Source organism: Hydractinia symbiolongicarpus, chromosome 5 (assembly GCF_029227915.1).
Source record: "Hydractinia symbiolongicarpus strain clone_291-10 chromosome 5, HSymV2.1, whole genome shotgun sequence".
NCBI lineage: Eukaryota > Metazoa > Cnidaria > Hydrozoa > Anthoathecata > Hydractiniidae > Hydractinia > Hydractinia symbiolongicarpus.
In genome coordinates this window covers 25,390,278-25,398,996 of record NC_079879.1, presented here as the reverse complement: position 1 = coordinate 25,398,996, position 8,719 = coordinate 25,390,278, and the positions used below count along the sequence as shown (strand labels likewise).

Sequence of the window (8,719 nt, the reverse complement as noted above, 5' to 3'; positions counted from 1 at the left end):
GGTTGCTACTTTGAAGGTTTGACCGTGAAAAGGCCACTTTGTTCTCCATCGGATAGCAACGAAGGAGAACATTCTGACCGCAAGAATACATGATAGCAGCCTCACAAAGGTTCCTTTAGAAGTTATTTTACTCACCCAAAACGCCTATACTTTTTACGGTGTATGTGGCTTATCAGCACCCTCGTTGATAAAATTACACAGGGCAGGATAAAAGTTTTTTGTTGCTTCTGAAAAAAAGGACTCTAATGAAAGCACTATTTTGTGCAGTTCTAGCTTGATAGCTGTAGTACAAGTGAGAGTAGTTTTACGACTATTAACTTATAAAATGCAAGAATTTAAAAATAAGTATTTAGCTCCCTAGCTACATAATTAAAGCTATTACGACAAGCCAGACCATCGGGAAGGGAAGACCAACAAAATGCAAGCAGTTTTAGTCATGGCCATACACGGAATGTTCTGTTCTTGATTGACTTTAAATTGTGATGCATTTATAAATTGCGGCCTTTGGATCAACGCCATAAACCGTTCTGAGTTTAATTTCATATAAAATATAAGTAATCCTTCTACTTACTGTTAACAAGTTTCGAAACAACTTGGACAAAGAAAAACAAACCTTTTCTTGAAGATGAATTCACGTGGGCTGCAGTGACATTTAAGCATATTAAACGAGACAATATTACAAAGCTTTAAATTAACATAACAAAACAATCTCGATTAATATTTTTTATGGCAGTCAAATCTTCAGAGACAACAAAGAAACCGAGACAAGATAAGTTTTGCTCGATCAGTGTTATTTTTGTCTTGATGGTACCAAACACACAGGTTGTGTTATATCAAACCTAGGTTGGATGTTCGAGCCGAAGTTCCCCCGCGAAGTTGAGAGTAAGAAAAAAACTTCTCCCATACATAAAACTAGCCATAGTTACCACTAATGCGCCCCGAATTACTAATAACGATTTCAAACATTCAAATTTAGAACGGGATTTAAAATTAAAATGGAAAATGGTGGACGTTTGAAATCTATAAAAACTGCAGTGTTAGAACTTATTATTTTCGTTATTTTCACATTTGGCTAAGGCTCTATCTATAAAGTTAGATCTTGATTAAATATATGTACACTTTAAACGCCTCTAGCCTTCTTGTTGTGTAATTTCACGTAATCATTGCTTTTGATTTTTGGTTAAAATTCGTTCAAAAGACTTACGCATACATTTTTGACTTATCAAATCTCCAAAAATTCTTGTGCTGTAATAACAAATTGTGTCTGAAAGCTATTCTGCTGAAACATTTTCCGCCAAATATGACGAATATGATAGAAATGCAGTACGGAATTGCATAGAGGCTTGTGAATAAGCTTATTGCCCAGGGGAAAATTTTTAAATAAGAAGCCCTGCGACTTGAAGATTTCCGTCATTAGCCTAAAAGATTCTGAAATTTGAAGTAGACTTTAAAACGGAGAACAATGGGGTATATAAACACATCATAAGTATCCTAATTTTCAATTATTATTGCGTAAAATACAACTTGATAAATAAAAAATAATTTTTTTTTTACATATATATAGTATATATTCTAAAACAATAGTTAAAACTTTAACTGGATTTTTTTATAACTGATCTCGAAAATTCCAGGATGCAGGATTGCTATGTATGAACTTCACGATTCGAATATATATAATAACTTCTGAACAGTTTCAATTTCAATGAATTATTACTCTGTTAAGTTACCAATAAAATCCTTAAAAATTTCTCTCGTTGAAGATTTTTCGAAACTGCTGATGGTGCATGGTTTCATAACAAATGATCTGAAAAAGAAAGTATATTTAAAATTGAGAAAGAAGAATACAATTTTACCAGAACTGAATTAATACTAGGTTGTTTAATTATTGTCTACTTATCTGATTTAAAGTTAGAATTTATTAAAAAGATACAAATCAATGCCATGTGATACACAAAAGGTATACTATATAAATAAAAATATATATATAAATTTAGTCAAGCTGGCTTTGATATCATTGTTAAACAAGTATAATATTAAGCAGGCGATACAAGATTTTCAAACCTGTGGACAATACAGGACTTATTTTGTTGAAATCGATTTATTGAATTTTACAAATTTGATTGTTTATTATCGAGGAAATTGATTGGTCATTGTTTTCGAATTGAATTGAACAAGTTGATACAAAAAAGGGTAGACACTCATTAATAAATTTGTCAGATTTGATAAATCAACAACATCATTTATAATTTCAAGAAAAAACATAAAAAAGGGAAGAAAACAAAGAAACCTGTAACATACTGTTGGTAGCGTCTAGTTGTACTGCAAGGGCTAACTATGTTATGTTATTGGTTAATCTATCAGTTCAACTTGACTGTTCCGTGCAATGAACAACAATATTTTTTCATGATTCAACAAATATCTTTTTATATATATTCTTGCGGTCGGATTCGTGTCAACCAATCACGGGCAGCCATTATGAAATGGGGTACAAATGCCGTAATTAATGTTTTTGTGGTGAAATCTTCATAAATACAATACTGGATTTTTCAAGGAATTCTTTTTTTTTTTTAGTCAAATCTTTAATATGTTTTAGATACTGCTTAATTTTTGCCATTTTGCGACATTTTAACGACGTTTTACTTGTAAATTCTGTTAAGTAAGGTTGCTACTTTGAAGGTTTGACCGTGAAAAGTCCACTTTGTTCTCCATCGGATAGCAACGAAGGAGAACATTCTGACCGCAAGAATACATGATAGCAGCCTCACAAAGGTTCCTTCAGAAGTTATTTTACTCACCCAAAACGCCTATACTTTTTACGGTGTATGTGGCTTATCAGCACCCTCGTTGATAAAATTACACAGGGCAGGATAAAAGTTTTTTGTTGCTTCTGAAAAAAGGGACTCTAATGAAAGCACTATTTTGTGCAGTTCTAGCTTGATAGCTGTAGTACAAGTGAGAGTAGTTTTACGACTATTAACTTATAAAATGCAAGAATTTAAAAATAAGTATTTAGCTCCCTAGCTACATCATTAAAGCTATTACGACAAGCCAGACCATCGGGAAGGGAAGACCAACAAAATGCAAGCAGTTTTAGTCATGGCCATACACGGAATGTTCTGTTCTTGATTGACTTTAAATTGTGATGCATTTATAAATTGCGGCCTTTGGATCAACGCCATAAACCGTTCTGAGTTTAATTTCATATAAAATATAAGTAATCCTTCTACTTACTGTTAACAAGTTTCGAAACAACTTAGACAAAGAAAAACAAACCTTTTCTTGAAGATAAATTCACGTGGGCTGCAGTGACATTTAAGCATATTAAACGAGACAATATTACAAAGCTTTAAATTAACATAACAAAAGAATCTCGATTAATATTTTTTATGGCAGTCAAATCTTCAGAGACAACAAAGAAACCGAGACAAGATAAGTTTTGCTCGATCAGTGTTATTTTTGTCTTGATGGTACCAAACACACAGGTTGTGTTATATCAAACCTAGGTTGGATGTTCGAGCCGAAGTTCCCCCGCGAAGTAAAGAGTGGAAAATTTTTTTGCCATACACAACACAAACACTATATACCCGCGGTCCACTAAATGTGCGCCCCTTCGGTGGGGCGCAACTAGCCATAGTTACCACTAATGCGCCCCGAATTACTAATAACGATTTCAAACATTCAAATTTAGAACGGGATTTAAAATTAAAATGGAAAATGGTGGACGTTTGAAATCTATAAAAACTGCAGTGTTAGAACTTATTATTTTCGTTATTTTCACATTTGGCTAAGGCTCTATCTATAAAGTTAGATCTTGATTAAATATATGTACACTTTAAACGCCTCTAGCCTTCTTGTTGTGTAATTTCACGTAATCATTGCTTTTGATTTTTGGTTAAAATTCGTTCAAAAGACTTACGCATACATTTTTGACTTATCAAATCTCCAAAAATTCTTGTGCTGTAATAACAAATTGTGTCTGAAAGCTATTCTGCTGAAACATTTTCCGCCAAATATGACGAATATGATAGAAATGCAGTACGGAATTGCATAGAGGCTTGTGAATAAGCTTATTGCCCAGGGGAAAATTTTTAAATAAGAAGCCCTGCGACTTGAAGATTTCCGTCATTAGCCTAAAAGATTCTGAAATTTGAAGTAGACTTTAAAACGGAGAACAATGGGGTATATAAACACATCATAAGTATCCTAATTCTCAATTATTATTGCGTAAAATACAACTTGATAAATAAAAAATAATTTTTTTTTACATATATATAGTATATATTCTAAAACAATAGTTAAAACTTTAACTGGATTTTTTTATAACTGATCTCGAAAATTCCAGGATGCAGGATTGCTATGTATGAACTTCACGATTCGAATATATATAATAACTTCTGAACAATTTCAATTTCAATGAATTATTACTCTGTTAAGTTACCAATAAAATCCTTAAAAATTTCTCTCCTTGAAGATTTTTCGAAACTGCTGATGGTGCATGGTTTCATAACAAATGATCTGAAAAAGAAAGTATATTTAAAATTAAGAAAGAAGAATACAATTTTACCAGAACTGAATTAATACTAGGTTGTTTAATTATTGTCTACTTATCTGATTTAAAGTTAGAATTTATTAAAAAGATACAAATCAACGCCATGTGATACACAAAAGGTATACTATATAAATAAAAATATATATATAAATTTAGTCAAGCTGGCTTTGATATCATTGTTAAACAAGTATAATATTAAGCAGGCGATACAAGATTTTCAAACCTGTGGACAATACAGGACTTATTTTGTTGAAATCGATTTATTGATTGGTCATTGTTTTCGAATTGAATTGAACAAGTTGATACAAAAAAGGGTAGACACTCAATTAATAAATTTGTCAGATTTGATAAATCAACAACATCATTTATAATTTCAAGAAAAAACATAAAAAAAGGGAAGAAAACAAAGAAACCTGTAACATACTGTGGGTAGCGTCTAGTTGTACTGCAAGGGCTAACTATGTTATGTTATTGGTTAATTTATCAGTTCAACTTGACTGTTCCGTGCAATGAACAACAATATTTTTTCATGATTCAACAAATATCTTTTTATATATATTCTTGCGGTCTGATTCGTGTCAACCAATCACGGGCAGCCATTATGAAATGGGGTACAAATGCCGTAATTAATGTTTTTGTGGTGAAATCTTCATAAATACAATACTGGATTTTTCAAGGAATTCTTTTTTTTTAGTCAAATCTTTAATATGTTTTAGATACTGCTTAATTTTTGCCATTTTGCGACATTTTAACGACGTTTTACTTGTAAATTCTGTTTAAGTAAGGTTGCTACTTTGAAGGTTTGACCGTGAAAAGTCCACTTTGTTCTCCATCGGATAGCAACGAAGGAGAACATTCTGACCGCAAGAATACATGATAGCAGCCTCACAAAGGTTCCTTTAGAAGTTATTTTACTCACCCAAAACGCCTATACTTTTTACGGTGTATGTGGCTTATCAGCACCCTCGTTGATAAAATTACACAGGGCAGGATAAAAGTTTTTTGTTGCTTCTGAAAAAAGGGACTCTAATGAAAGCACTATTTTGTGCAGTTCTAGCTTGATAGCTGTAGTACAAGTGAGAGTAGTTTTACGACTATTAACTTATAAAATGCAAGAATTTAAAAATAAGTATTTAGCTCCCTAGCTACATCATTAAAGCTATTACGACAAGCCAGACCATCGGGAAGGGAAGACCAACAAAATGCAAGCAGTTTTAGTCATGGCCATACACGGAATGTTCTGTTCTTGATTGACTTTAAATTGTGATGCATTTATAAATTGCGGCCTTTGGATCAACGCCATAAACCGTTCTGAGTTTAATTTCATATAAAATATAAGTAATCCTTCTACTTACTGTTAACAAGTTTCGAAACAACTTGGACAAAGAAAAACAAACCTTTTCTTGAAGATAAATTCACGTGGGCTGCAGTGACATTTAAGCATATTAAACGAGACAATATTACAAAGCTTTAAATTAACATAACAAAAGAATCTCGATTAATATTTTTTATGGCGGTTAAATCTTCAGAGACAACAAAGAAACCGAGACAAGATAAGTTTTGCTCGATCAGTGTTATTTTTGTCTTGATGGTACCAAACACACAGGTTGTGTTATATCAAACCTAGGTTGGATGTTCGAGCCGAAGTTCGCCCGCGAAGTTGAGAGTAAGAAAAAAACTTCTCCCATACATAAAACTAGCCATAGTTACCACTAATGCGCCCCGAATTACTAATAACGATTTCAAACATTTAAATTTAGAACGGGATTTAAAATTAAAATGGAAAATGGTGGACGTTTGAAATTTATAAAAACTGCAGTGTTAGAACTTATTATTTTCGTTATTTTCACATTTGGCTAAGGCTCTATCTATAAAGTTAGATCTTGATTAAATATATGTACACTTTAAACGCCTCTAGCCTTCTTGTTGTGTAATTTCACGTAATCATTGCTTTTGATTTTTGGTTAAAATTCGTTCAAAAGACTTACTCATACATTTATGACTTATCCAAACTCCAAAAATTCTTGTGCTGTAATAACAAATTGTGTCTGAAAGCTATTCTGCTGAAACATTTTCCGCCAAATATGACGAATATGATAGAAATGCAGTACGGAATTGCATAGAGGCTTGTGAATAAGCTTATTGCCCAGGGGAAAATTTTTAAATAAGAAGCCCTGCGACTTGAAGATTTCCGTCATTAGCCTAAAAGATTCTAAAATTTGAAGTAGACTTTAAAACGGAGAACAATGGGGTATATAAACACATCATAAGTATCCTAATTCTCAATTATTATTGCGTAAAATACAACTTGATAAATAAAAAATAATTTTTTTTTTACATATATATAGTATATATTCTAAAACAATAGTTAAAACTTTAACTGGATTTTTTTATAACTGATCTCGAAAATTCCAGGATGCAGGATTGCTATGTATGAACTTCACGATTCGAATATATATAATAACTTCTGAACAATTTCAATTTCAATGAATTATTACTCTGTTAAGTTACCAATAAAATCCTTAAAAATTTCTCTCGTTGAAGATTTTTCGAAAATGCTGATGGTGCATGGTTTCATAACAAATGATCTGAAAAAGAAAGTATATTTAAAATTGAGAAAGAAGAATACAATTTTACCAGAACTGAATTAATACTAGGTTGTTTAATTATTGTCTACTTATCTGATTTAAAGTTAGAATTTATTAAAAAGATACAAATCAATGCCATGTGATACACAAAAGGTATACTATATAAATAAAAATATATATATAAATTTAGTCAAGCTGGCTTTGATATCATTGTTAAACAAGTATAATATTAAGCAGGCGATACAAGATTTTCAAACCTGTGGACAATACAGGACTTATTTTGTTGAAATCGATTTATTGAATTTTACAAATTTGATTGTTTATTATCGAGGAAATTGATTGGTCATTGTTTTCGAATTGAATTGAACAAGTTGATACAAAAAAGGGTAGACACTCAATTAATAAATTTGTCAGATTTGATAAATCAACAACATCATTTATAATTTCAAGAAAAAACATAAAAAAGGGAAGAAAACAAAGAAACCTGTAACATACTGTGGGTAGCGTCTAGTTGTACTGCAAGGGCTAACTATGTTATGTTATTGGTTAATTTATCAGTTCAACTTGACTGTTGCGTGCAATGAACAACAATATTTTTTCATGATTCAACAAATATCTTTTTATATATATTCTTGCGGTCTGATTTGTGTCAACCAATCACGGGCAGCCATTATGAAATGGGGTACAAATGCCGTAATTAATGTTTTTGTGGTGAAATCTTCATAAATACAATACTGGATTTTTCAAGGAATTTTTTTTTTTTTAGTCAAATCTTTAATATGTTTTAGATACTGCTTGACATTTTAACGACGTTTTACTTGTAAATTCTGTTTAAGTAAGGTTGCTACTTTGAAGGTTTGACCGTGAAAAGTCCACTTTGTTCTCCATCGGATAGCAACGAAGGAGAACATTCTGACCGCAAGAATACATGATAGCAGCCTCACAAAGGTTCCTTTAGAAGTTATTTTACTCACCCAAAACGCCTATACTTTTTACGGTGTATGTGGCTTATCAGCACCCTCGTTGATAAAATTACACAGGGCAGGATAAAAGTTTTTTGTTGCTTCTGAAAAAAGGGACTCTAATGAAAGCACTATTTTGTGCAGTTCTAGCTTGATAGCTGTAGTACAAGTGAGAGTAGTTTTACGACTATTAACTTATAAAATGCAAGAATTTAAAAATAAGTATTTAGCTCCCTAGCTACATCATTAAAGCTATTACGACAAGCCAGACCATCGGGAAGGGAAGACCAACAAAATGCGAGCAGTTTTAGTCATGGCCATACACGGAATGTTCTGTTCTTGATTGACTTTAACTTGTGATGCATTTATAAATTGCGGCCTTTGGATCAACGCCATAAACCGTTCTGAGTTTAATTTCATATAAAATATAAGTAATCCTTCTACTTACTGTTAACAAGTTTCGAAACAACTTGGACAAAGAAAAACAAACCTTTTCTTGAAGATAAATTCACGTGGGCTGCAGTGACATTTAAGCATATTAAACGAGACAATATTACAAAGCTTTAAATTAACATAACAAAAGAATCTCGATTAATATTTTTTATGGCAGTCAAATCTTC

The 8,719-nt window shown here is 31.9% G+C and overlaps 1 protein-coding gene and 1 long non-coding RNA gene across 2 annotated transcripts in view; one reads left to right on the top strand and one right to left on the bottom strand.

Annotated features, from left to right (window-relative positions):
* Nucleotides 1–1,487: 1,487 nt before the first annotated feature.
* On the bottom strand, nucleotides 1,488–3,273 carry LOC130645633 (uncharacterized). Its single transcript, XR_008982719.1, has 2 exons — nucleotides 3,232–3,273; nucleotides 1,488–1,804 (listed from the first exon to the last, which is right to left on the bottom strand). It is a non-coding gene; the product is annotated as an uncharacterized LOC130645633 (long non-coding RNA).
* Nucleotides 3,274–8,503: 5,230 nt separating this feature from the next.
* The window catches only part of LOC130645631 (hexokinase-1-like), a 55,037-nt gene continuing 54,821 nt past the window's right edge, over nucleotides 8,504–8,719 (top strand). The window contains exon 1 of the mRNA XM_057451680.1: nucleotides 8,504–8,513. The gene's annotated coding sequence lies outside the window, so the exon portion shown is untranslated. The remainder of the gene's footprint in view (nucleotides 8,514–8,719) is intronic.